Raw genomic sequence first — 27,543 nt, forward strand, 5'->3', positions numbered from 1 at the left:
GGATAGCTCTTGCCTGTGCATCCCTGGCCCAGGTAGACCCTGCATCCAGGTAACCCTGTGCCTGGATAGCTCTTGCCTGGGTATTCCTGGCCCAGGTAGCCTTGCACCCAGGTGGTCCCACCCCCAGGTATTAGGTAGCCAGTGTATACTTAGAGCTCAGGCTGGTGGGTGTGGACACAGGTGCCTGTCAGCTCTGCTTCAGGCTCCTTTCTTGCTAATTTGCCCGGATGTGTTTGCATTAATTAACACCTTTGGCCTGTTGAATTCACAGTTTCTCTGGGGCATCAGTCATTTCTGAGCAAAGGACAGGTGATGGGACACCTCCGAGGCGTGCCCTTTTCTTTCTCCACAGGCCCAGAGCCTGCTCCGTCCCCAGGCGGCAAACGCATGCACACGCACACTTGCCTCTGCTCACCTCCTTTGCACCAGACAGCTGAGTAGAAGAGTAACTTCCAGTCGGTGTGCGGTTATAATTAATCTCCTCGGATTCAAATACCATGTGGGTTTAGAGACGGCTCATTGGAACAGATGACTCTCCGAATAGCAGCTATGTAAATATTTAAAGATGCTTGACTAACTTTGTTTTCGTCATTTTCCTACTTTTTAGAAGTCTTAAGCATTTTGATATTTTATTCATTATTTTTTGTTTTGGGTAATTCTTTTTAGTAGAAGGTGATGTTCTAGTGACGGAACTTGTAACATTCTCCGCATCACCGGGACTGTTTTTCTCTTCTCCCTGGAAACTGGTTCGTGGATGTTGCTTTTACCTGAAAGGCCAGGGGTGTAGGGGTGTAGAAACCCAAGAGCTTCAGCAGGGCTATTTATAATCTGTAGTAAGGAAAACGACCGTAGTGCAGTCCTCCAAAACAAAACACAGATCTGTGTCCTTTTTTCTTTATGAGGGGTTTAGCCAATCCTTTGAAACAAATGATATTGAGTCAGTAAAAGTATGGAAGAAAGTTGTTTCTCTAATCCTGTAGAGAAGCCTATGTTGACCCTGCGCATACACTTTGCAAGGGTCCATATAGATAGATGAGCAGTGACACATTATGCACTGACCCTTGTTGTTTCCCATTTCATTTCTTACCCGTTAACCTGTGGGAAGGAGCAGGGGAACACGCTACTCTCTGAAAATACACTGCTCCTTCTCTGAGCTCAAGATTCCTGCAACAGTTTATCGTCGTAAAACTTGGCGAACTCAACTGCAACCTTTGGTTGGCATTTTTGAAGATTAATTCTTGGTTTTTCTCTTTAAAAAGTTTTGATAATTACAGATTTTACTGATGATATTCCAATAATACTGTTTTTGGAGCTCATTGGATAAAATGTTAGGTTAGAACTAAATCTTTTTTCTTTTTTTTGAAGATAAATATTTTTAACATTTGGAAAAGCTCTTGAGCCTTTCCCTCATCTATGGTGATGGTGGTCAAATGATAATAATCTAATTCAATAGTACTTTGAAAATGTTGGAAAGAAAAAATGTTTTTCACTATACATTGGAATTTACTTTTTTTCATCTCAAATTCATTAAATTTGAGATTATCATTTACCTCCTAATGAAATTATATGTATTTTTTATATGTGATGTTTTTTTGAGAAACTTAATACATCAGATTTTTCTGTAACAAGTTCATGTATCCTAGTTGAGTTCAACAAGTTGACAGTAGAATTAACAGAATACTGTAGCTCATTGAGAGACCGGAAAAGGAAATTTGTCATGATGGTGGCATAAAGTGTTGAAGAACACTGTGGGTCTGCATGGGTACCTTTTGTGACTCTGTAGGGCAGAATCTTTCCTTCTAAAACTACAGACTTCCCAAGCTCAGCAGGCCTTTAATGGGCTAGGGTGGGCAATAAACCACTGCTTCATAGATGTTCTTTAAGGAGTGAGATGTGCATTATATACATGTAATACTCAAAGGCACTCCCATTTGCAGGGTTTGGCTAAGGACTTTGGAAAAGCAAATGAGTATTTTGAATCCTCTGTTTCGATCTGCAGCGTGCCTTTACTATTACTAAAAGATGCATTACGTCTTTACACATATAGGCAACTTAAAATTCTTACAGAACTCTGATGGGATGGCTGGCTAAAATTGTTAAAGGAAATATGTGGAGATTCAGAACAAAGCACCACAGTAGGTCCCATAAGAATGAATCTGGCTTCTGGTGGAAGCAGGGTTGGCATTAGAATTCTATCTTTGTGACCTTGCTTAGCAAGTCCCCATTGTGCCATAATTTTACCCCAAGATTTTTTGACGTCTAGGAATGGATTTGAATGCTGCTTTTGGCTCTAGAGAAACTCTGCATTATCAGATTAATTAAAAGAAACTTTTTTTTTCATGAAAAAAAGCTCTGTTACATTTGTTTAGAAAGCTCTGTTTAGAAAGCTCTGTTGCATTCCCTTTATTTCCATGGAAAACTGGGTCTTACCAAAAATGGGAGAAGAACAACCTTGTGAATAAAAGTCAGTCAAATATAAAATATGTTACTGAGCTAGATTTCAGCCCTCCACCGAGAAGGTGACATAGCCCTGATAGAGAAAATACGCTTTTGGAGCTCACGAAGAAATGAAACCTTTTAATTAGGGAAGAGAGGAGCATTGAAAGGGCATGTAATTCAAGTTTACAAAAACGAGCATTTCCAAGCACAAAGCAGAGTCAGGGTGCTTCCAGGTCATCATGAGGACAAGGGAGTGTTTTTCACAATAAGCTGAAGCAGGATTCTGCTCAGAAAGCTTGTAGGCGATTTAGGAATGAGGGACCCCTGGTGAGCATGTCCTGAAGAGGTCGGTTCACAACCCGTGCGATTGTGAGAAGCACCTTTGGGTGGCCTGCCTTTTCTCAGGCTGTGAGAGGTGTGTCCACCTGCCCTCAGGCAAAATGCCAAAGACCCCATTCCCACCATTTATCTGCATATCGTTTCTTTGCAGAAACTTATGTGACTACCTAGGTTTTGACTACTTCTTGTTATTCTCAAGGCTGCTATCACATTAAATCCGTGTTCTATTGAGCCTGCCTCTCAGTACATCTTTGCATATTCAGTGCAACTTAAATGATAGTAAAACCGCAAGTTTTAGTTGAAGTCCTGTGAAATTGCAAAATATTTGTTTCTGACCCACAAAGATGTTAGACTGCTCTACCAGACAGAGGAACAGGTTCTTAGAACAAGTGGCACAATATTACATGCAGTTTGGAGAATTAAGGAGAGAGTTTCCAGAACTGAACAATATCATTGGAATGGAAAGGCAATTGAAGGAAGAAACGGATTTCCTTCAGAAAGTGTCTGTTTTCCCTGCTTGGCCACAGCCTCGTACATCGTGGCTCATCTTGTTTCCATCCTAGTTGAAGGAAGGTCCCCCATCTCTTCACCAAGAAATGGTAGCTGAGCATGCGCCTTGAGACAGAGCGGCGGTCAGCGGCGGTGCCAGGGCGGGTGAGGAGTGCCCACCGTGGTGGGGCAGCTGGTGCAAAGCTCCAGCAGCCCTTCTGCTTTCTGTTTCTTAGAGCATGGACAGTCATTTGGATGGATCGGGAAGAACATGTTCTCAGACGTCCGCCCACTGTAACAGGATTTCGGGTGAACCTAGCTAACAGAGATCGATGTGGAACATGGGGTGTGCTGGGGAGGGGCATCTGTCCCAGGCTGGGCCTGCTGAGACAGGAGGCTTTTATTATCACTTCTCTTAGAGTTTGCTTCGGTGTGGATCCGAAGGGGTGCACCCAGAATGCTGTGTCCTCATTGTGCTTCTGGCCAGATGTGCTTGAGATGCTGCAGTCCCCGTGTTTCTGGTGGCCACAACGATGGAGTGGCAGGAGGGCCTGCAGCATTGGCCCCAGCCAGAGGCTAAGCATGAGCCAGCACATCAGGGGGGTGTGGGTAAGGGCAGGGAGAAAGCAGGGGGGAGACGGGAGCCCCAAGTGCAGATGGGCGGTGACAGGATGTGGTTTGCCCGGGAAGCAGAGCACGCACATCTGGGGACAGTTCCACCCAAGCACCAAAGCCTTGCTGGACGGAGCTACAGCAGGTGTCCTTCTGAGGGGGGGCCGGGGTGGTCGGGCGCCCTCTGTCACAGATGAGCCTGTGGAACTGGTAACAGGAAACCCCAGGACCGGTTTTGAGTCACCGGGCAGTTCGCTCAGGCTTGCTTTGTCCAGTTTCTCTGTCGCTCTGGCAACCTGGAGGTCACTGCCAGCAATATCTAATAAACGTCCACACACAGACTGATGTCCGCTCCGGAGGGGCCCCAGGGGCACGCCCCGACATTGGTGTCAGGTGCCAGGCCGTACGCGCAAGATGCTCTCCGCCGTGTGGCCGGTGCCAGGCCCTGTTTCCACCAGTGCCAGATAATGCCCGTCACCTTAGAGCCGGAGATTATGGAAGAGCAGGTCTTTTCCAGGTTCCGGAAGAGAGCCCTAGAATGCCCAGCAGATCAGCGCCACGCGAGTGGAGGCATTTCTGAATACTGAGGAATCTCAGAGTTGGAAACCCTCCTGTTAACATCTTACTTAGTATGGAAACGCAGTGAAGGTCTTTAAGAAAGCTGTTCAGATGTACTTGGCAGTCGAAAGCTGGACGCCCTACGGTTTTAGCCTGCGTCTTAGCAACCAGAACCCGCCGTGCGTCTGCGCAGGTAACACATACACCTGTGGGGTGACTCTTCCCGGGGCACCCCGGCACCCTGCTACGCTTTCTGAATTATCGGAGGACAACTGAATTACAACGAGAAGAGCGTCTTTTAAGTATGTTTTCTTGTATTTTGATTCTTCAAACATTGGTATCTCTGCATGGCACGCAGGCTAATGTTTGCTTGAGCGGGATGCCCATTCCCTGACCTCCCAGAATGAATTTATTATCGCACGAAAGGCTCAGACTCTGGAGATTAGACTCTGGGGTTTTCTTCCTTTCACTGAGAGACGCGTACGGGTTATACGCACCCCGACCGCACAACAAACACCGCGCAGACATTTGGGTTTGCTAGCATCATCCACACACTTGATTCGATCTCTCTCTCTCTTACTTTCTGTCACAAGATAGGATCACAGGATTTTAGAGCCGGAAGGGAGCAGGCGGTGTTGTCTGTCCCCATTTTATGCGGGCAGGGACTGGGGTACCAGCAAGTACTCTTAGTTTGCCGGAAGCGGTGTGGTGTGTGAAGTGGGGGGCAGCACGGTTGGCAGATGCCAGGTACCAAGTCACCTTGTGCACTGAGGCGCAGCGTGCTGCCCGCTCTTGATCTCCGCGAGGGTCCAGTCCCCCAGCAGCAGCGTGGGGCCGCGATGCCCCCGCTCACGGGCTGTCACTGCCGCACTCCTCTGGTGCCTGGCATGGGGTCGGCATCCTGTGGCCCACATCTCGTGTTGGGCCTAGACTTAGACCCGAGCCGGGGGCCTCAGCGTCCAGTTTCCAGCCTAGGAAGGTGTCCCCGTGCTGTTCTGTCACCGAGGCACAGGATGGCCTGGACCCCGTGCGGGGTCTGGATGCCCAGTCTGCACGGAGGCTGGCTCCGAGGGAGGGAGGGTGGAGGCTGCCCAGCCGCGTTCTGCGGAGGCCGAGCACCTGTCACACACTCAGGGCGAACACTGGGGCGTCCTGGACCCGCAGAATCAACCGTGCTCCCGCATCTGATAAACAGTGGACGCGCTGTCCCTGCAGAGTCTCACTTGATGTGTAACCGCTTTTCGACCTTCTCTGCCATCGCTTCACATCCTAAGTTCTGTTTCAGTCCTTGCCCTGCTACATGGAGGGTTTCTCGCTCTGCCGGAGGGAGGACGCTGCCCGTGGTTTCTGGCTCCGCCCTGGGGTTTCAGCGTCACCTTTGCCATTTTGTCACGAAGAGAGGCTCTTGGTCTTCTCTAGTTCAGACTTGACCTTGTTCAAAGGGCTCCTTTTTATGGCTTTTATGCGTCGACGGGATAGAAGTCATTTTGGCTTCTTCCGCCCTGGTCTGTGAGTTGTGGAGGTCCACGGGAAGGCGTGGATCGTGCCCCGTCTGGGAGCGTCTGCAGAGCAGGCTGCACTGAATTTGCTTCCGGACAATCAGCGTTGGCTGGTTGCGGTGGGGTAGTTCTGGTCAGCTCTGGAGGAGGGGTTCACCTCGTGGGGGGGGGGCAGCACCTGCTGGTGTGGTGTCGCCCCGAAGATGTCGCCTGTCTCGGGGCCATGCTGGACATGTGCCGGGCATCCCTGCTCCCCCCTGCATCCCATCCCTGCCGAGTGTATATCCTCTGCAGCCACCAGTCATGTGGCACCTGTCGCCGCGTCCACTTCTTCACACCGTTACCAGGTATTTGTTGGAAGCATAGGTCCCGCCAGGTGGCGAGTGGAAGCGTGCAGCTCCTTAGGCGGGCCTTCTCGGACCACAGTCACCGGTTGCACCTTCACTGCACCCCCACCCGCCCTCTGTGTGGCCTGAGCGTGCCCTGGATCCTGGAAACCACCCCCTGCCCCCTGGCCAGTGCCGTCCTCCTTGCTGGGTCGCCCCAGAGCCTCAGCATGTCACTCCTGCTCCGTCCTGGGAACTTCTGCCCCGTTGCTGTCCCGTGCTGCTCGTCTTGTGCCAACGTCGTCCTTACCACCCGCGTCTGTCCCTGTTGTGATCTCATCGAGGGCAGGGTCTCCTTGCCCAGCCCGCCAGCCCCGTGGCATGCACGACTCCAGCCGTGCACGGAGGAGCAGGTGCGCCTCGGTTTGCAGTGAGCCACACTGAGAACTGTCTCCGTGGGGGAGATTTTCCGGAGCGTGTGCACACCGGCTTCTAGATGCCCGTGACCTGTGGTAGCGGCCCGGACTGACAGTGAAGGCTCGGGTGAGAGCGGATATTCACACAAACCTGTGCCTCGAGGTTTTGAACCGTGTGCACACGGCCCAGCGCTGTGGCCTCTTGGCATGGCAGGAGTTGGCTGCTTCTGCGGCCTTTCCGGCCAGCGTCAGGCTTGGAACCGGGACTTGGGATGTTGCCTTGCTCAGGACTCCGGCCCTCCCGTCCCAGGCTGGTGGCCAGCGTCCTGAGTGTCGCTTCTGTGCAGGGGGAGCAGAAGCGGGCTGGCCTGTCCGGTTCCCAGCACCCAAGGACACGCAGCTCGTGGGCTCCCCCGGACCTGGCACAGCTCCTGGCCCGCGTCTCGGAAAGCAGGGACCGAGGTCACCACGTGGTTCCTGCCTCCCTGCCTCGTGTCCCCAGCACTTACACTCAGCGCAGGTGGTGGGCACAGCGCCCTCGACCCAGCCCCTCCGGGGCCATCCTGTGCCTGTAGGTGGCGCCTGGGCAAAGCACCGCTCACCCGTGTGGCCCGGGACAGGCATGGCCCTCCTGTTCCCCCACGGTTCCACCACGGAGCCATGGTTGTCAGGAATGCCCGGGAAAAGGATGGCGCGGAGCCCGCGGCGGCCCTCCCTGCGGGGCCTGCGTTCTCCCTCCCCGCGGCCACTGCTCGGTCGGCCTTCTCCTCTGCGGCCTGTGCGTGGTGAGCACACCGAATTACTCAGTGAGTTTAGCCTGTCTTTCTTCAAGCATTTAGTCTTCATTTGTAAGTGTTTTTGTTGTGTGCCCATCTCTGGCACAGATTCGTAATGTTTCACTTATAAGTTTAGTTTTTCTTTTCTTTTGATGTTTCTTAATATCCTGTGTGCTGGACCTAATCTGAGGCCAGTTCTTGGTGAAACCTTTGTAGGCTGCTGATAGGGTCAGGATTTGCATACCCAGTTGGCATAAGCCTTTGCGTGTTCAGACAGATTGCAGTTTTAGGTCTATATTTTACTAGAATTAAGAAGTGAGGCGTGGTCTTCTCCAGATGAAGGTCAGAAGGTCGCGGTTTCCTTCGTGGAGTCTTACCTGACTCCGCGGGAGGCGAGGGCAGTCCTGTCCATCTGCAGGCTGCCTCGCCTCCTGTTTTATTTACCAAGGCAGATGTTGATTTGAGACAAGTATTTTCACAGATTAGTAAGACATTTGGGCTGACTGCAAGCTGCCAAATACGTTCTTGTAAAAGTGTGTCAGATCTGAGTCTTACTCCTATTCTTTCTTCTGATTGCAGAATAATTACTTTCAGCACCGTGATTAACCGGTTCCAAATGTACTGTGATCGTCCTTGTCATTCAGGGACCTCACTGGCTATTGAGATCTCCCATCTAAAATGATCACTGAGTGGTACCCTCTGGGGAGTTGGCCATCTTACAGAGAATCTGATGTGTGCCCGAATCTAGCTCTGACACCTGCCGAAGGGCGTCAGCTTCCTCCCGGGTCACGGGATCAGGCTGTTCTGCTCATGAGCATCCAGTGATGGATTCCAGGGCACGAGCACCATGGGAATAGTTCGTTAATTGGATTGGACACCTGGAGAATGTTGTTTGTGATATTGAAATGATGATCATTTCCAGTTTTCACTTCTAGTTACCATAGTTCCTTTGATACAAGACCCGTTTATAATGTTGCTGGGTTTTAGAACATTAATGATTGCACAGTTCATGGCATAGGACTTACACAGATGGTTTCGGTATTAGACTAGAAATTGATAGAAGTGGGGTGGATTGAACATTTCCATTTTAAGGAGATATCAGGTACTGTGTTTTCAAAAATGACGAAGTGCGGTAGGAGGGGTCCGAGAGGTGGAAAACAAGGCATAAACCCTTAAAAGCTGTTTTTATCGTAAACCTCCTTTATTGGTGGTGAAGTATCGGTGAAAGCCTCAAGAAGCAGTTCAATGTGTCACCTAAGGATGACTTGCAAAGTTCCTGAATAGGTGCTAAAGGAATTGCAAAGTTCTGACAGGAGATTTTTGGAAACTCTGAACATGAAGATTCTGGACAGGTTGTATGCAGAGTATCTGCAGTTTCCATGGTGATAAGCCTACACACCACTTAGAAACAAATTCTTGATATTGTTTTGAAACCCAGTTACAAAAGGGCATCATGCTTGCAAGTTAGTTATGAATAGGATAAAATTGCTTTTGCAGAACTGCCTTGCGAGCTGGACAGCACTTGGCAGACCACTCACGTCTTCTAAATAGGCCCTGTTCTGAACATTTCTTTTCTATTCTAGGTCAGAATTAATTTTTCTTTTCTCTTCTATCCTCTCCTCTCCTTTCCCTTTCTTTCTTCCTTCCTTCCTTTCTTTTTTTCTTTCATTCTTTTTTCTTTCCCTCTCCCTCTCCCCCTCCTCCCCCTCTCCTTCCTTCCTTCCTTCCTTTTCTCTCTTCCTCTCTTTCTCTCCCCCGCCCCCATCTTGAGTGAAAGATCTTTTCCTTTGAATTTTAAGATCCCATGAGGGGGTTGCTGTGGATGTTTGCAGGCGTTTTCAGAGCTATGCCGCAGCTGTGAGGAGCAGAGCACATCTGGGTGGAGATGAGGCGCTGGTGGTGACTTCCTGTCACGCACTGGTCCACTCCCACCCACCCACCCACACGGCTGGCCACTGGTCGTGGTCTCCCCCTTCCCGTTCAGCCCCTCTGCCCCTCCTTCCCTCCTCTTTCAGTCAGAAGGGTGAAGGGCAGTGTGGAGACAGGGCATCATATAACACCGAATACCTAGCCCACAGGTAAGTCATGATGTTAGGGAGCAGTGGACCCTGGGGCTGTAGGTCTGATCTTGGAGGACAGCTGTGCTTGCCTTCTTTTTTCTGTCCCAAGGCCAGAGACAGAATCCCAGATGGTGGCCATTGGCCATAGAAACACCCAAATGGAGCGCCCGGTGAGCTGCCTCCTGGGAAAGCCCACCCCTCTGCCCTGGCTGCAGTGTGGACTTGTCACATCTCCGCTCCTTCTGGTGCCCTTGCGGGGGGAGGAGGGTCTTCTAGGGCAGGGTTAGGCCCCTGGACCCGGTTTCCTTTCCTTAGCACTGCTCAGCCCACACTCCCCAGGCTCTCCCTTCTCCCGAGGCTGCCTCCCTGGCCCCGCGTCCCTCACGGGCACAGCGGTGGGAGTTGGAGGAGCAAGGACATGGCCTGGGCCAGACCATGCTAGGGCTGTGCTGCTCGTTTTAGAATTCTGTTCCATCTTTTGAAAATCGATGGGTCTCTCATGGACGACACATGCTGATTGCAAATAATCCACCTTGTCTGAAAGTGCATGAATGAGAAACCATCTTGATTGCTCACCCTCACCTGCCAGAGAGACTTTGACTTTGTCCTCTTCGGTCCTTTTAAATGTGTTTACATATGTTAGGATATACGCACACATACGTACATTTTTCTTGTTTGGATACCTAATTAGACTATCCTCTTTGTTCTGTTCTGAAACTTGCTTTTTCCATATAATGTCTTGGAAATCCTTCATGTCGATAAAGGTACCTGCTTCACTCTCGAACCGCCTAAAAGGGGAATATGATCATATTTTATCTGCCTGTTGATGGGCGTTCAAGTTGCTTCTTTACCAAAAATGTTGCAGTAAAGCTGCTGGTAACGTGGATAATTGAGAACACTAAGGAGTTTTTCAAGGCGGATTTCTTTAAGTGAAATTGCTGGTTCGCAGGGGGGTTTGCACATGTTACATTTCAGTAGATGTTGCCAGGTAGGCTGTAGTAATCCCCTTGTCCACCAGCAGCTCGTGAGCGTAGCCATTGTCCCACACCTTCAATAATGCCAGGGATTATAAATTTTCTACGCACTTGCCTTCCTGAAAGAAGAAAAATGTTATTTATTTTTTTATTGCTTTATTTTCCATCTTTCTGGCTTCTGTGAGAGTGAGCATGTTTTCATGTTTGCTGGTCATTTGCATTTCTTGTGTGATTTACCTGTTCATGTACTTTGTCCATTTTTATAATGTGGCATTTGTTCTTTTTTTTTTTTTTTTTTTTAAGATTTTATTTATTTATTTGAGAGAGAATGAGAGACAGAGAGCATGAGAGGGAGGAGGGTCAGAGGGAGAAGCAGGCTCCCCGCCGAGCAGGGAGCCCGATGCGGGACTCGATCCTGGGACTCCAGGATCATGACCCGAGCCGAAGGCAGTCGCTCAACCAGCTGAGCCACCCAGGCACCCTGTGGCATTTGTTCTTATTAATTAACAAGAACTCGGTACATCGTGGGAATGAATCTTTTGTTGTTTGCTTTATTTTCTTCTCGCTTTCTGTTTGACTGTATGAAGTCTTCTATTATACAAGTTCTAGAATGTCAGAACTGTTCATTTTTTCCTTTATGGTTTTTACACATGACTTAGACATTCCCTGCCCTACTGTTAAAATATTTTCATTGAATAGAGCGAGTTTGCTTTATTCCATGTGCTTATTACTCCACATTGCATGAATCCACATGGACCATTTGGTGGATCCTGTGAGGCGTTTTTAATTTTTTCCCATATTGCTATCCAGTTTTTCCAACATTATTTATCCAGTCATCAGTCTTTTTTCTACTGATCTGAAATAGCAACCTTACCATATATAAACGTTCATGGGTCAGCTTCTTCACCCAAACATTTAAAGGCTTGGTAAACCCAGCAGGTGTAGGTGTTAGTCTTAAAATACAGAGAGGGTATCTGAGGTTTAGACTTTCTCAAGATTGTGCTGATAATCGTGTTGAAGCTAACGTGTGAGTCCCGGGTCAGTGCTCATTCCTTTGCAGTGTTCAGGCGGGGAGGGAAGGCAGGGAAGAGGTTTCCAGGAGGGGAGGACGGGGACGTGCCCTGTGCTCCTTGAGGTGTACCTGGTCTCTCTTAGGCTCCTGGGCAGTCCTGACCAGCCTCACCTTCCCCTTTGCAGCCAAGCGCTGCTCCAGAGCCCTCCCAGCCGCAGCAGGGCCTCAAGCAGGGCTCAGGGATGGCTATCTGTGCAGCTTGCCCAAGGAAGATGAAGGGGCATGGCTGGGTCCTGCAGGTGGACCCTTGCTTGCATGCATGGGACCTTGAGAGCCCCAGAGGATCCTGGAGGCCCCATCCCACTGCAGTCATTAACGGCCTCTCCTCCGTTGCCTGTGACTAGAGTCACTCTTGTCAGTGAGTTAATGACACCGCGTATGAATGAAAAATAATTTTTCTCTGTGTACATGATGTTTCCATGAGCATTTACACATTTTGGACCGTGTGTCTCACTCACATTGTGCTTCTTTTGAAGTAATTCATTCAGATAATGTGTTTCAGATAAGAACAAGTCAGAGTTGCCAGATTCAGTAAGTAAAAATAGAGGACACCTGTTAAATTTGGATTTAAGATAAGCCATGAATGGTACTTTTTTAGTCTCTGTGTGTCCCGTGTAGTATTTGAGACATCCTTGTGCTAAAAATTACTTGTCGTGTATCTGAAATTCGGGTTACCTGGATGCCCTGTGTTTCTTCTGGAGAGTGTCTCTGTGATAAATCTCTTTGGGCAGGATGCTATTTTCATGCATGCGGGAGATGTCTAGTCTCGTTTCCAGCCTACTGGTTGGCTGGTTCAAGCCTGTTTAGCAGCTCTCTGTTTGTTTACTACTAGACAGGGATGCTGGTTTCCTCACACTAGTGAGTGTTCCAGGAATAATTAGCTGAGGAGGAGAAGGAGAGGACCCCGCAGTGGAGTTTGCTGTCTTTCAACAGTTTACACTTGTTGATGATTTAAGCACATGTATTAGGCCTCTTGAGGGTCCGAACAGTGCTTGCAGAAAATGGGATTCAGGAGCAAATAAAAATTAACCTTAGTCTTTCGGCTTGATTAAAAAAATAACAGCAGTTTCTGACAAACACAGTTGTGTCGTTTCTCGAATCAGAATGGTTTGCTGTATTTGAGCATAGCATGTGGTGGGAAGGGGCGCCGGGGGGTGGAGTTTCCTCCCAGGGTCCGATGCCCTGAGGGACAACGCCACAAACCGCCTCTCTGACACAGATGTCCGTCATCGGCCTGGAAAGTTCTGTCCTGTTTGGAATTTTGTAGGTGACGTTTCGGTGCCAGGGCCCCCTGGCATCCCTCGAGTTGGCACTGTTGGTGGGCAATGTCAGGATCCCTGGGGTGGTGTGGGGCCTGCAGGCTCTCCCTGGCTCTGGGGGGTCTTGGCGAACCCAGTGAGGGTTACACTGTTCTTAAAAGACCCGAGCCCTAAACACTGAAACTGAGGTCACATGTATGGGCCTCTCGCATTAATTCAAAATAAAAAGAGACACGAGAATCCTTTATTCAGATCATGCTTGAGACATAGAGGGATGCTTTGTGATCACGGTGGTCCATGATCTCTAGGCTGTGATTTTCTCGAGTAATAGTGAGTGAGTGGTTCAGGGTCGACTCTCTTGCCCCCAGAGTCGTATGAGGAAATCCGTGTGGTGTGGTTCATTTAGTGGACATATTTCCGCTGGTTCTAAATTGATTTTGTCTGTGTATGATCTATCCTTACTTAGGTTTTTTATCCTTATTTAGTTTTGGTTTAAACAAATACTAAGTAAATATGTGTGGAAAAAAAAAAATCCATGGCAAATCACCGTTCCCTTGGGGATTCCTTGTCCCTTGTTGAACTGTGAAGAATGACTGACATCAGCTGTGGATTCCACGGCACAGAGCACAACGTTGCAGAAACTCTGGCCTCCTCCCGTGCCTCCAGCTTCATGGGACACGCAAAGAGATCTTAAGTTTATTTTAAAGAGATGGGTCTGTCATTGACATAGAAGGTTTTGGAACCTGGTGTTCCTTTGAGATAAGGCCTTTGTGAGTCGGAGGCAGGTCCTCACTTCCCCTGAACGCCTTTCGGAGGTGAGCCTTATTGCCTGCCGGCATGTGTCTTCTCCGGTCCTGTTGCTCACAGGGCGTCTGAGCCCAGGTCCTGCCGGTGCGCACCGAGGACAGACTAGCGGGGACGTGTGTGCAGCAAGGGCCTCGTGCTGTATTTCTGTCCCCGGCGGTTGGTCTGGGCGACTTTCCTCTTTTGAGCTTATTAAAAAGCCTGCAGTTAGTCGTTTTCCTTCTGGGGACTCCTAGGCATCTCCTCCCTTGGAAAGGCCGCAGGGAAGTGCTGTCGCGGGGGTCGTGTTGTGATCGATCGCGTCCCGTCGGTGCTGCTTGCCGTCGGGATGGGAGCCTGCCGTCCCGAGTAGTCCCTGGACAGTCTTCCTGTGCTCACGGCAGGCGCAGGCTTTCCGTGCGGGCTCCAGGCAGCCAGATGATGAAATATTTAGAGTTGTAGAAGTCAGTCGGATTTTGGGAGGACATCTTGTCTTTCAGTAGCTAAAACTCCACGAACCAATTACAGAAATGAATTATGTTTGCTTTTTAAAGAAGATCCATGCAGAGGAGAATCACTATCATTTGTTTTTCTTATCTCTTCCGGTTCGTCACTTGTCCCGTAACACAGGCTGAGATTTCTTTCTCGCCTTTACTGCTGCGCCTGAAACCTTGTGGCTCGTGCCTTCCTTGGCGGAGCTGGGAACATGTCTCCTCTCTGCACCCCTGGAGGTCGTCCCACTCATCCTTCTGGGCCCCTGGCCGTGCCCTCCGCGTATTCGCCTGTCTGCTGGGTGTCCCGGTCCTGCGCCTCCCGGACGCCTGGAGGCCCATGCTCCTGCAACCTTAGAACGGCCCCCCAGTTTGTTACTTTAGTTCGCGATCGTGCATGCTTTAACCATTGCAGTAACTGACATGTCTGAATCCTGGGTTTCCAGGAAAAGCGGCTGCCCAGTCTCGTATTCTCAGGTTGGGCCCTGCTTCTGTGTGTTCCCCACACTCTGAGGGGTGGACGGACAGTCCAGGCCCCTCGAGCCGAGCCGGGGAGTTGCGGGGACACAGCCCCGCGGGTGGAAGACAGGTCTTGGCGCGGCGGGGACGGAGCTGTCTCCGTCCCTCCGTCCGTCCGTCCCACCAGGGGCAGCACTGCCTGAGCCTCCTTCCGGGCGTCCGCTGCGCATCTCCAGCTGACTCGCTGAGTTAGTCTCACTGAGTTTAAGCAATGCCACCAAAGACTGATTCGGCTTTATTAGCATCGACAGTAACTGGGCTGAATTTTGCTGGGATTTACTTTAAATTGCTCACGTAGTCTTAGCTTTACTTAAAGTGACCCTAATGATCATCGATAGTCTGCTGTATTAATCAATTTTCATGATTAGAAAGGCCTTAAAATGGCCAGAGTTCTATAATTTGATCCGCGCATGACACAGAAAAGCCCCTGGTGACTTGGGTGCCAGACCCTTGTGTAACTAAGATCTATGGAAATTTCTTCCCTATGGAAAAATCCTTTGTTCTTTTAAAATACATGTTCTGTACTTCTGTGCTTGTTGACGGTGAGTAAAATCAAAGAAATGTGAAGTGTTGCCCAAATATGAACATTACCTCATGCAGCTTCTAGTAGTCCTTTCTGTGCCCGTGAGAAAGTACGTTTGGGAAGTCTCGGCGGGCCCGTGTGAGGATGTGCTCGCCTCTCCGTCCTGCTCCGTCTGGCTGGGGGCTGTGAACACAGCAGCGGCTCAGTGTGGGCCCGGCGTGCCCAGCGCGTCCTTCAGGCCAGCTCTCGAGCCGTCGGGCAGGTTCTTCCCGGGGCAGAGGTTTACCGGGGGCTCAGACGAGCCTGCCAGCCCAGGACAGTGCCCGGGGACACGTGCCCTGCTTTGTACACCCCGAAGCCCTGACCGAGGACAGGCCAGCTTTGTCTCCATCACCCACAGGTGCCCCTGATTTCCTGCTTGGACGGGGGGACGGGCTGTGTGCACGGGGTGGCCAGGAGCCCAGCGGCTGGACCAGAGCTGTCCTGCTGGCATTTTCCTGTGGCCCCTCCTCTGTCTTTCAGGGCTGATGATGACCTGATGTCACCTCCGGCTATGACTGCAGCTCCCTTTCCTGAACTTTTTTTTTCTTTAAAGATTTTATTTATTTATTTTAAAGAGAGAGCACATGTGTGGCTGGGGGAGGAGCCGAGGGGGAGGGAGAGGGAGGAGGGGAGAGAATCTCAAGCAGACTCTTCACCAAGCGCAGAGCCCGATGCTGCCTGACCTCACCACCCCGAGACCGTGACCGGAGCCCAAACCAAGAGCCGGACGCTCATCCGACTGAGCCGCCCAGGCACCCCTTTCCTGAACTGCTTCCGAATCACCCTCCCTTCTTACACATTTCTGAGTCCGTAGTCGGCCCAGATTGTGGGTGGCGCATGGGAGGAGAGCGGGGCTGATGCGCGTATGTCCGGGAAGGGGACGGGGAGCTGTCAGACACTGTCCGTGGCCAGCAGCTCTGGTCGGCGACAGAGTGCTCACCGAATCTTGCCTCTTTGTTCTCTTTGGTTTGTCTCCTTTGGGAGCCACCAGCATGCGCAACTTGTGGAGCAAACCTATGTGCTGACCGTTCTCGGTGTTTTCCAAAGGATCGCCGTCTGTGGACGCGCAGTGACCCTGTGACGCTCCTGTGGCGCAGGTGCCCGTCTGCGGGCTAGTCTGGGAACCTCACTGCAAGGTATAAAATCTTCCGATTAAGAAAACACGTTTTTATTTTTGAATAACTAGCTTGTAAATGCTTTTTTAAGGAAAGAACATAACACATCCAGGAGGTGTAACCACGTGAACGTTCTAAGGTGCGTAAGGCTCGGGAGGCGCAGACTTTCTAGGCTCAGGAACTGACTTTGTGGCCAGTTCTCCGATCATCCGTCAGGTGCAGAACATGGTTGCAGGTATCCAGGGTTCTCCACGATGTGACGCGAGCCTTGTGCCCCGCCCCCCACTGAGTCCCCCCAAGAGCGTGTCCTCACTTCAACTGAGAACTGCGCGTGACCCTGACTTGGCGGGTTGCGCTTCCTCCAGTGTCTGGCACTTTCCCGCCGTTCGCGGCTCAGCAGGCCACCTTTCTGGAACTCAGGTGTGTGGCTTATGCAGCAGGGGGCGGGCCGAGGCGGGAGGCTCCGGCGGGAGCGCCGTGGCCGCTGTGGGGTGCCGCCGGGAACACGCATCCCCAGCAGGCTCGCTTCAGCTCCAGCCCACCCAGGTGTCAGCAAGTGGGAGCAGGGAGAGTGACCGCTAAGAAGGGGAGGCTGAGGACATGCCGGGTCTGAACAGATCCCGAACGAGACCGTAGCAGCCCCTGGAGCTGTGCCACGTCCCTGGGCCCCTGGCTGGGTTGACCTTCACCAACAGCTCCCTTGTGCCCCGGGCCTTGCACCCAGCAGCGATGCCCTGGCATTCTGGTAAGGAACGGAGGTGAACAGGTCAGCGTTTATGAGATGATTCGTATTTTTATTGTGCATGTTCCCATGGGCATTGTGTATAATTTAATCATTGTGGAAGATGCAGATAAGGACGAAGAAAGGGATCCCGCTACTCAGAGATGATTGGGCTTGATGTTTTGGTCTAGCTGTTCCTTTCTAGGCACATCCGTAGTCTGTGTTCTTCACGTACATTCAGCCCCGTCGTATCTCGCGTGTCGTGTGTTACACGCACACCTGCATGTGTCTGGAGAATGGTGGTTTCACAGACCTTTGTAGAACTTCCTGCGTTACGAGCCCCTGTGTACAGCCCAACGTGCAGCTCTGGACACTGGACTCCCCGGGGTCTCAGAAAGCCGAGGCGTCACTGATCGATCTCTGGTGATCAGAGCGAGGTTCACGGGGCAGGACGGCTGTGACCTAGTGGCGACTTCTCCCAGAGGATGGGCTTTTTTCGTGAGGCTGTGTGAGATGCACGTCATCAGGAGCTGGGCAAGCGGGGTCCCCCGGGTCCCCACCTCCCTCTGCCGTACTCACGTGCGTACGGCGTGCATCTCTGTGTTTGTCTCCAGGAGGAAGGCATTTCTGTCCTCAGGTGCTGGCAAACTGGGCCTACCATTATTTGTTCGATTTTGGCTTCACAGCTAAATTTTTTATATATTGTCAAGTGATTGTTCATTTTCTTCTTGCTCAGCACTGTGCTATAGGTTTCCAAGGGGAAAGTAGAGATTAATTACATTTCAAATGAAGCTGTTGCTGAAAGATTTTTGTTTCCATCTTGATTTTTTTTTCCATGTGTAGGGTGAATCAGGAAACATCATCTTTTTTCTATTTTTCTTTTCATATCTTAGTTTATTTTAATCCATGATCGGGTGTTACTGTTAGTGAAAGATGTGATGCCCAATGGTGAAATATTGGGGACAACCCTCCCAAAAGCATTGAGAAAATACTGTACTTTACTGAGACATTTATTTTCCCAAGAAACTGTTTATAGTTTGATTTTAAGAATTCACAGTCATATTTGATTGTTAGGCTGATCTACATCTTTTTAAAAAATATTTTATTTATTTATTTGACAGAGAGAGACCCAGCAAGAGAGGGAACACAAGCAGGGGAAGTGGGAGAGGGAGAAGCAGTCTCCCCACGGAGCAGGGAGCCCGATGCAGGGCTCGATCCCAGGACCCTGGGATCACGACCTGAGCCGAAGGCAGACGCTTAAGGACTGAGCCACCCAGGCGCCCCTATGCTGATCTACATCTTGATAACTAGCAGAACTGTAGGATTTCACGTTTAATAGGTGACCACCCTTTGTCTTTTGTATATTTATATATCACTCCTCCTCAGAGGTTGAGCTTTGTAAATTCTGACCAAGGAATTTCTGACACTTCTGCAGAAAATCAGTGATGTCAGTAATCATAAAAGGGACTGTGAATTTTTTTTTAGGAATAATAAAATGTTTAATGCAGTATTCTCTCTAATTGAAGGCTACCAAGTTAATATAATGAATTACATCAAAAAAGGGAGAAAAAATCCTTTCAAGTTTTATTACTTCTTGGCTTGCAAGCAGCAAAGAAATAACAGAGATAAATCTTGAGGTAATAGAATGCAGATTATTTAAGGTGATAGCTGAAGATAATGAAATTGTCATCAGATCATGCTAACTATTTCGACAAAGCACGTCCGGAGAAATTGATGCATTTTGCTCACAGATATGCTTGGGAAAGACAGAAAGTCATGAGTGTTTTCAAATTTTGTGAAGACAGAAGAGTTTTCAGATTTTAAAAGTTTCTTGAGGTTCCTGGAGTCGTCCTTATGGCTCCGGTCTCCACATTTTCACGGGTTAATAAGATGTTGAAAGGGCTGGAAGCGTAGAATAAAAGGTTTCAGGCTAAAATCGTGGCCCTGGATGGGTGCCCTTGGGGGACGAGGGAGAGCCTGATCTTTAGAGTCGGGAACAGGGACCAGACGAACCACACAGTACTTGTACTGGAGCGTGGACGCATTCCGAGTTCAAAGGCGCCTCGCACAGAGCGGTTGCCAAGTTCCATCAAATGGTTGCAAGCTGAGGAGCGTTGTGAAAATCTGTTTATTTCTTTGTATCACAGACCGTCCTGACCCTGTATTCTCCGAGTTATTTATGGAGGCCTTTCGGGCTGTGTTCGCTGAGCATGAGAATGGCTAGAGATTTCCTTTTCTTCTTTGTGTGCTTATTCAGGGCAGCTGTAATTGAGATTAAAGCCCACCCCTCTCCCCCTTTAATCTGGAAGAGGGAGAGTGGAGAAATGAAGTTTGATCTATCTATCTATCTGTATTTGTCTGGAGTCAACCTAGGAGGGAGGCAGTATTTAAGAAAAGGAGGGAAATGGTTTTTTTCCAAGTTTTTTTTTTTTTTTTTTTTTTTTTGCCAGCAATAAAGTTAAGTTTCATATGAGACTTTAAACCTTTGTCTCAATTTCAGTAGAGGTTCAGGTGTGTGGTTATGACTTATTAAAGACGGCCTTCCATTTACTTTTCAGATGTTCGGATGTTTCAGGTGACCAAGTCTGAATGGTACATTTTGGGAACTCTTGGTTTCAGTTTCTTGAGGTCTACAGAACAATCTAAATTGCAGTGTTCTAATCTGGCATTTGGGCTTGGGTTACGTTTTAGGATTTGAAACAGGATTAAATATTTGACTAAAAACCAGAAATCTGCAAACAGTACGTTTGGATAGCTTACGGATCTTGTCCGTGGTCGTGGAGAGGTAAGTTTATGGCTCCTGACCTAAAGCAAGAGCACCGCTCCGTGATGGCCGTGCCCAAGGATGGACGCGTGGAGACATGACCGTGGATCTGGGCAGCTCACCAGCTTTGCCTGAACAGAGGAGTGGCGTGGTTCTTTTCTAACGTGTGATGCACGAGAACACGTTATTCCTGCGGAACTGGCCGCCTCCAGCGCGGCTCAAATGTGGTTTCCAACTGTGACGTTTTTAGTACTTCCATAAAATGTCTTCCTGCAGAGTGCCTTTCACTCCTGAGTTAGCATTTGTCTTTTTCCGTAGTCTTTCCTTCCCTTTCAGTAAGATGTAGCAATTCAGTGTGCACTACTAGAAGGTGACCTTTTATTCAAAATAATCCCTCATTTAGTGATAGGCTGTAGCGGGGGAAACAGTTTATTCTGTTTGTATAAATCAGTGAATTTAATTTCCATTTATTGAAGAAGGTTGCTACCAGTATATTATTGACTCATTTGCAAACTGACCTGGTTGGTGGTTGGAACTGAAGCGACTACTTAAAACCATACCTTTTTCGGTTGGATGGACGCTGGCTTTCCTAGAAGTGCTTTTGTTCAAGGCTTCAGGTTTCACTTTGGGCGTGGAAGCCGAGCCAGGAGAGTCTGAGCTGAGTCAGAGACTCTGAAATGAACTTGGTCTTTAGGACAGAGAACGCACGTTCCTGTGGCTCTTTCAGCCAGTTTCTCTGAAATGAGAGAAATGCGCTTTCCAATAAGCCCACCAAAGCATTCTTTCCTGGGCGTGTGGAGGTCCGTTGGCTCCAAGGGTCCAGCAGAGGCTGTTCCTTTTGTAGCGACTTTTCCCGACCAGCCCCGACTCCTACCAGGAAGCCTTCCTCCGAGTCTGAAACCTCAGGGGCGGCCCCTGCAGGAGTCGCCGCCCGGATCGCATGGGTCTGTGCCGCTGCGGACGCAGGCCCTGCCCCGTCTCCCTGTGACAGCGGCGGATCCCTCTGCGGTCCGTCCACGGCGAACTCTGCCCTTCCTTGCCGCGTACAGTCCTGGTTCCCGAAGCCGCTCTTAGCACTCGGGACGCTGATGTTGAGAGACACTAGCTAGTTTGCTGTCGTCAGGGAGGCGGTGAGCACAGGGGTGACTTGGCCTGCGTCCTTTCGTCTCAGACTCCTGACTTCACGTTTCTTGATCAGTTTTGCTGTGTCAGAGTTCCACTTAGCTAGCTCGAGGTTGTGTGTTCCTAGTCGGTCACAAAGTTGATCCACCTCGGTGAAGCATTTCAGAGCGTGGGTGTGAGCCTGTGTGTGTGTGTGTGTGTGTGTGGCATGTGAGGATGATCGTGATTATTTGTGTGTGTACATATATGTGTATGTACATGTCATTTCATTTGAAAAATGGATCAAGGGCCAGATTCACTGTGGGTTTAATATGGAATGTTTACTGGGAACATGAAGAGTACATGTGGTTTACAGCATCCTTCTCATGACATGTCGTTGAAAAAAAAATTAACACTGTAATTTAAGAACAAAAGTGGAATTTACTAACTCATTTTACCTTTCACTTAATTATTCTAAGCCAATTTAGCAAGCATTCCTTAAAAGTCCTTAATTCCAGAGTCCTTAAAAAAGCTTCAGTGCTATGAAGTAGGTAGTCTTTTTCGTATGAAACAAATCTGAGAAACCCTAAAAAGAAAGTTCTGATTGACGGGACTCCATCAGTTTGGGCAGTGGGCTGTGACGCAAGCCCTGAGCCCTTCTGAGAGTCGCCACATCATGGAGGCTGATCGCCGCACCCGTGCCGCCGTCTGCCGGTAGAGACGGCGCGAGAGCATTTGTCCTGCCATCAGCCAACTTGTAAAACCTTACTTAAACGTCCCCAAAAATTCCCCAAGTGAGGAAAATCACCACTATTATGCCAATTTCAAATTAGATTATTTTTCAGTGAAATCCCACTTAAGTACATGCTAGTAGGCTTCTCCAGGAAAAAGCACAATGACTTGTTTCAGAATAAATAGGATTTTACACAGCAGAATTGTAAGCCATCAATTAGTAATGCCAGAAGCCAAACAATGAGGAATGATCTAGCTTATTTAATTTAAATATTTAACAATATGTGTGTATATGTACACAGAAGTCTTTAAACCCTGTGAGAAATAATTTTAAAGTGAATTTGTTCAGAGTAAGGGCAAAAGATAATACGGTTTTGATGGCATTGGGAGTTTATCGAATAAACCTTCCTGTTTCAGTGTTTCATTTTTTAGAAGTAAAAGTTAATATGAAATCCTTTAAGTGACTTGGTAGTTCTGTTAACTTAAATATTGTGTCAATTTGAGAAACCACATAATGAAACCTTATAAATAGGCTGATTTTCCTGGTTCCTGGCTGATTCAAAATTGTGTTGGAGCGTTTTTGTTCCTGGAGTTTCATGAAGACTTTGACTTGCTCACTAATATTGTGTGCTTATGTCATTCTTCAAAGGCCCGTTTCAGTTTTAGTTCTATCCAGTCATACTTAACTCATGCCGGAAGTGAGTTAGATTAGGGAAACATTTTCTGTCTTAGCATAAAATCAGTTTCTGGGGGCGCCAGGGTGGGGACGTGGGTGGGTGGAGTACTTGAGAGCATAAAATCAAACCTGAGTCACATGAAAGGATAAATAACTCGGGAATGCCTCAAAAATTGTTAGGAAATAATAGGATAAAAAGGATAAAAAATCGAGGCAGTTAGAAATCCCAGTCATCCTGCAGTTTATTTTTTTAGAAACTTGCCCTCTATCTTGTCCACACAATCCTGAGTTTAGCTCACTGGTACGCATGTGATTGTATAGAAAACATGGGTTTTTTTCTTACTCTGGTCTTAGGATCTGCCTATTGATCGATCGATCGGTCAATCAGTTGATCCAGTGACCCCTCATTGGCCTTGGCACTGCAGAGAATCAAAGGCGAATGAGGTCCAGTGCATACTGTTAAGGAGCTCTTGACCAGAAGTGAGGAGTGTGCCTGTATTTATCCACAGAGTGTCCACCTCACACTCACACAAACACACACACACACAGATGTAAATGCACGATTATGTTTTACGTACCTTATGTTCTATGTGCACATACGTATATGGAATTTTGAAGTCACGTAATAGCAAGATTTAGTTACTAAATTCTATTTAAAGGACTTGAGAAACAACTTTTTGATTTGAGGTGATGGGAGAGGGCAGAAGGGGGCCCTCCACAGGAGGAAATCTCGTGCATCTGAATCTTTGGCCCTATTTCTATAGCATGGCAGTTCCTCAGTCCTTCTCGGAGGACCTGGGTTTGGACGCGCTCGGCTTCCCAGATGCGGTCAGAGGAGGGAGCAGTCCTCCCTGGGCCCCTGCAGAGCGGGGCATGTTGGGGCCGCGGGCATGCCTGACCCCCGCTTGACCACTGTGTCGCTGGCAGGAGCCCAGAGACGGGGCTGCGTGCAGATAAGGGAGACGTTGGACTCAGCTGGGGCTTTTCACCACGACGCAGAAGACTGGGAAAGAGGCCCAGAGTTCTTAGGAACACCCGTGAACCGAATGCAGCCCAGGCCTCTGTGGTCATCCCGAATTGCATGAAGATGTTGAGACAGAAGGATGCCCTTGTCCCTGTGTCACTGCACCTGCCCCCAGGAGTGGGCCCACTCGGGGATCAGTCATTGGAGTTGCTTCTTCCAAGGATAATTACTTGGTGACATCTGGCTGCTTCCGTGCCCCTGTTTACCGCTCTGTTTGGTGGCCTTCCGGCTGCTGGCGCATTCTGTCCTCTCAGAAACTCTTGGGTTTGATGCCCTCAGGTTCAGACGTTTTCATTTCAAGGTTATTTTGAGGCTAAGCTGGTCTATGTGCTTTGCCAGTTTCCTTATCTCAGTGTCTGATAATCGAAAGTGATAGCTAAGATATTTTCTTAAGCGTTTTATGCAGGAAGGATGGGGCAGGCGCTGTTCTGCACTTTGCCCGAGGGCAGGGACACCCGGATATTGCAGGAGGTACACAGCGGCGCCCCTCGTGCACCTGACAGATGGCCTAGAGCTCAGAGCAGACTCCTCATTCGACGGATGAAAAATGAAGTGCAGGACTGGGTTTTTGGGCTCCTGAGACCAGAGTAAGGTACGGTCGAGAACTTGTATTTGGTGCTTCTGGTTTTTCCATTTTGTAGGTTGATTAGAGTTACCAACACCTTGCTTCTCCTATTCTGTCCTTTCTGTGGATCAACAGCCTGTGATAATGGTTCTGTGTTGCTTCATCTCCTTCCTCTTCCTGCTGTTTTCCAGTGTCCTGGAACATGGTCTTGTACGTCAACTCTGATATCCGTGATCCCAGTGAAGAGCTCGAGCTTAGAATTACTCTTTGGTTAACATGTACTTAATTAAAGCAAGGCCCTGCCTCCTGCATTGTTTGGAAGTGTTCTTGTGTGAAATCTGGGGTGCTGGGGGAGGTCTGTTAATACTTGTATTTTGGACGATACTCCTCTAGAATCAGGAGGAAGGGCAGTGCCGTCCGTAGTTGGCACGCTGGTGGATGTTTATCTCGGGGGCATTAGGAGGGTGGCCGAGCATGTGTGTTTACCCAGGATGACACGTGTCACATCCAAGGCCGCTCTGTCCCCCGTGCGGGTGCTTAGCCCCTGGAGGCTGCAGTGCAGACCGGCAAGATGACAGGGCGTTTCCACCCCGGGAGAAAGTTTACTGGATGGTGCTGACCCACGGGATTCAGCGTGCGTCTCGGCTGTCTCAAGAACACAGCGCGTCACAGAGGCGAGCCTGTTACAGGATTCTAGCTGCTCTTCTTTGGTCTCGACGCCTGAAAGCGTGTGTTCCTAGCCGCGCACGCTCCTCTGGCTGATGTGCCCAGAGGGCCAGGAGCGCGCCTGGGCAGGTGGGCGGGGCTTGGCGCGGGGCAGGAGCCAGTGGGCCGGCCCTGCAACCCCTGGGCGACGTCTTGCCGCGTGGGTGTGAGTCGTGCGGGGTCGCTGCCCGATGAACGTTGGCGGATGCGCGGGCCTGCCCAGGAGTCCCGAGTGGAGAATCCCTCCTCCCTCCCCGTCCTGACTCACGCAGCACCCAGCACCCATTTCACTGATTCCAGTGGTGAAATGCAGAAGAGTTTCTGTTCTCTCAGAACAAGCTGAAGTTTTCAGAGGCAGCGGGCTTTTCCTCTCTTGCAAAGCAAGGCAGTTTTACCTGTCGGGGTTCAGGCAACGGGAATTGCTGTCCGTATCTTAGGCAGGAGCATACGTCGTGCAGGGCTTTACAGAATCGTTGGGTGGGCTGAGAGGGCCTGGCACGAGCTGGGCCTTCTGGGGTGGCCCCCGGAACGTTCCAGAATTGTCTCCTTGCAGAAAGCAAGAAGCCACTGTCCCCAGTCCTAAAACTGCTCTTGAAACCCTGGACGCAGGAGAATGGATGCCTGGATCTGAGACCCGAGAGCAGGAGGCTCTGTCCAGTTACCGCTGTGGCCCTTCTGGGACAGGCAGGGGGCCGGCTCCGGGGACCCACGCGCCCCGCCGGCCTGTCCACAGTGCCAGCCACATGCCGCCCCTGCAGACCCGGGCGGGGCCTCTGACCAGAGGACGCGGGGCTCACACCAGACCCGCCGTGGGTCCGCTGGGGGGGAAGGCTCTCCTGCCCAGCTCCCCGGAGCAGCGGGAGGCCGGCCCCTGCACCCCGCACAGACACCAGCAGGTGTCTCAGGCCCGCGGGGAGCAGAGTTCCGTCGTCCTACCCCTGTAATTAATTCTGGTGTGTGCATGGCGGTGTTTCTACCAGCACAGTAATCTTTCCTGAGGTGAAATTCAAGTGCCTGCTTTTTGGTTTTTGTTTTTCAAAATCAATTTTTACTGTTTACTTCAAAATCTTCATTTTTTTTCTTTAAAATTTCATTTGGCAGAAGTGTCATGTGGGTGGTAGGATTTCCTGCAATCTTTTGGGCACAAGTTGAAGACCTTAGGGTTTTATTAATTTTGATAATGAAATTTTTGTCATTAATTAAATTTCACAGTGGAACGTTGGTCATCCAAGGGTTCTTCTTTGGGATCCCTGATCTTACAAAAATAGGGTTTTTGTGAATTTACAGTAGATACTCCTGCAGGGAGCGAACACGGTAAGGACGGTGTTAATTCTCCCGGAGCCTTTCCTCTTGGCTCCCGTCTTCTGGCTCCGTGTCTGTGTTTGCTTGTGTTGGGAGTGTGTATGTGCACGTTATTTCCGGTCACTGGCTGGATATGTGTCTGAAATGGTAACTTCTGTCAGCTTCTTATCATACAGCTCTCTTTCGTGTTCTGATGCACCAGGATCAGGATGTGTTGGACTCTCTATGGGTTTGGCTTCGGCTGGTGAATGGGAGGTGAGGCCTCTGTTTAGCCGAGCTCTGTTCAGGGTCTTCGGGCCCAGAGTTTTGTAGATTTCTGTAAGTAGGCTCCAGGCCCGATGTGGGGCTTGAACTCACGACCCCAAGTTTGAGAGTCGCACGCTCACTGACTGAGCCAGCCGGGCGCCCCTTGAGGCCCGGAGTTTAGGTTGACTTTGCTTCAAAGTGTTAAGGAGATAAACGTCTAAGTGTTGGCCCTAAACTTGTACAGGAACGTTTCTGCACGGAGGCGGTTCCTCACTGGGAAGGCAGGGACGGCTTTGTGGAGGTTGTTTTCTGTGAATGAGAGAGAACAGAAAATACTCACCATGCACACATGTGCACTTACCAGTTTTGCAAGGCGCCCCTTCCATTTCCCGTGTGCCCCCCACCCCGCCGTCTTGTTCTCCTCGTTTATGGGGGTCGCATTGGGCACATCCTTGAGAGCAGCGTGCCTCCCCTTTCCTACTTGTGGTCATGAACGCGTACGCTTCCCGCCGTGGGACTTTGAGCGTGTCAGCTCTTGGAAGCCGCCGTTTCTGTCTCGCCGCGTACCGAGTCAGAGTTCTTGGTTGTCCCTGGCGGCTGGTGGACGCGTCCCAGGAGGGGCGTTGGTGTGGAGGGAGGCTGCTCGCGCAGCCCGACCTGAGTGTGCTTACAAGCGTGTTCCCCTTAGAGTAATTGGTCCAACTGTGCCTTGGTTTTATTTTCTGAATCTGTGTTTTGTTTTACTGTAAAAAGGCCATGGGAATGCAGGGGAGCTGTAGCACTCTCTGGGATGGCATTTCCTGCTCGCGGGGGGCCAGCGTTCACAGGGCCGCTCTGTGCGGGCGTGGTGGTCTTGCGCTCGGTTGCAATTTATTCTCGACTTCGCAGCACAGGCTTTAACCTGTTTGATAGAGGGGTTAACTCAGAGTTTACTAACCCGTCCTCCTCGCTTGTAAATGAGAGCACCAGGGTTCCGACAGGTGGGTCTGGTGAAGCCAGGAGAGCCCCCCTCCGGCTTACACACCTGAGCCCGCACCAGGCAGGTGTGAGGTCGGACCGGGAGGAGGTGCTGTCTGCTGGCTGCGCTCACAGGTGTGCTCTGTGTCTGTGTGCCCAAGGAAGGGAAGACCCCGTTTATTCCTGAGTTTCTCTGTGTCTGTGTGCCCAAGGAAGGGAAGACCCCGTTTATTCCTGGGTTTCTCTGTGTCTGTGTGCCCAAGGAAGGGAAGACCCCGTTTATTCCTGGGTCTCTCCGTCTGTGTGCCCAAGAAAGGGAAGACCCCGTTTATTCCTGGGTCTCTCCGTCTGTGTGCCCAAGGAAGGGAAGACCCCGTTTATTCCTGGGTCTCTCCGTCTGTGTGCCCAAGAAAGGGAAGACCCCGTTTATTCCTGGGTCTCTCTGTCTGTGTGCCCAA

At 49.9% G+C, this 27,543-nt stretch overlaps 1 protein-coding gene across 1 annotated transcript in view; it reads left to right on the plus strand.

The window, feature by feature from the left end:
• The window catches only part of ZNF516 (zinc finger protein 516), a 68,112-nt gene that overhangs the window by 2,319 nt on the left and 38,250 nt on the right, over window positions 1-27,543 (plus strand).

Source organism: Phoca vitulina, unplaced genomic scaffold (assembly GCF_004348235.1).
Source record: "Phoca vitulina isolate PV1807 unplaced genomic scaffold, GSC_HSeal_1.0 scaffold27, whole genome shotgun sequence".
Lineage (NCBI taxonomy): Eukaryota > Metazoa > Chordata > Mammalia > Carnivora > Phocidae > Phoca > Phoca vitulina.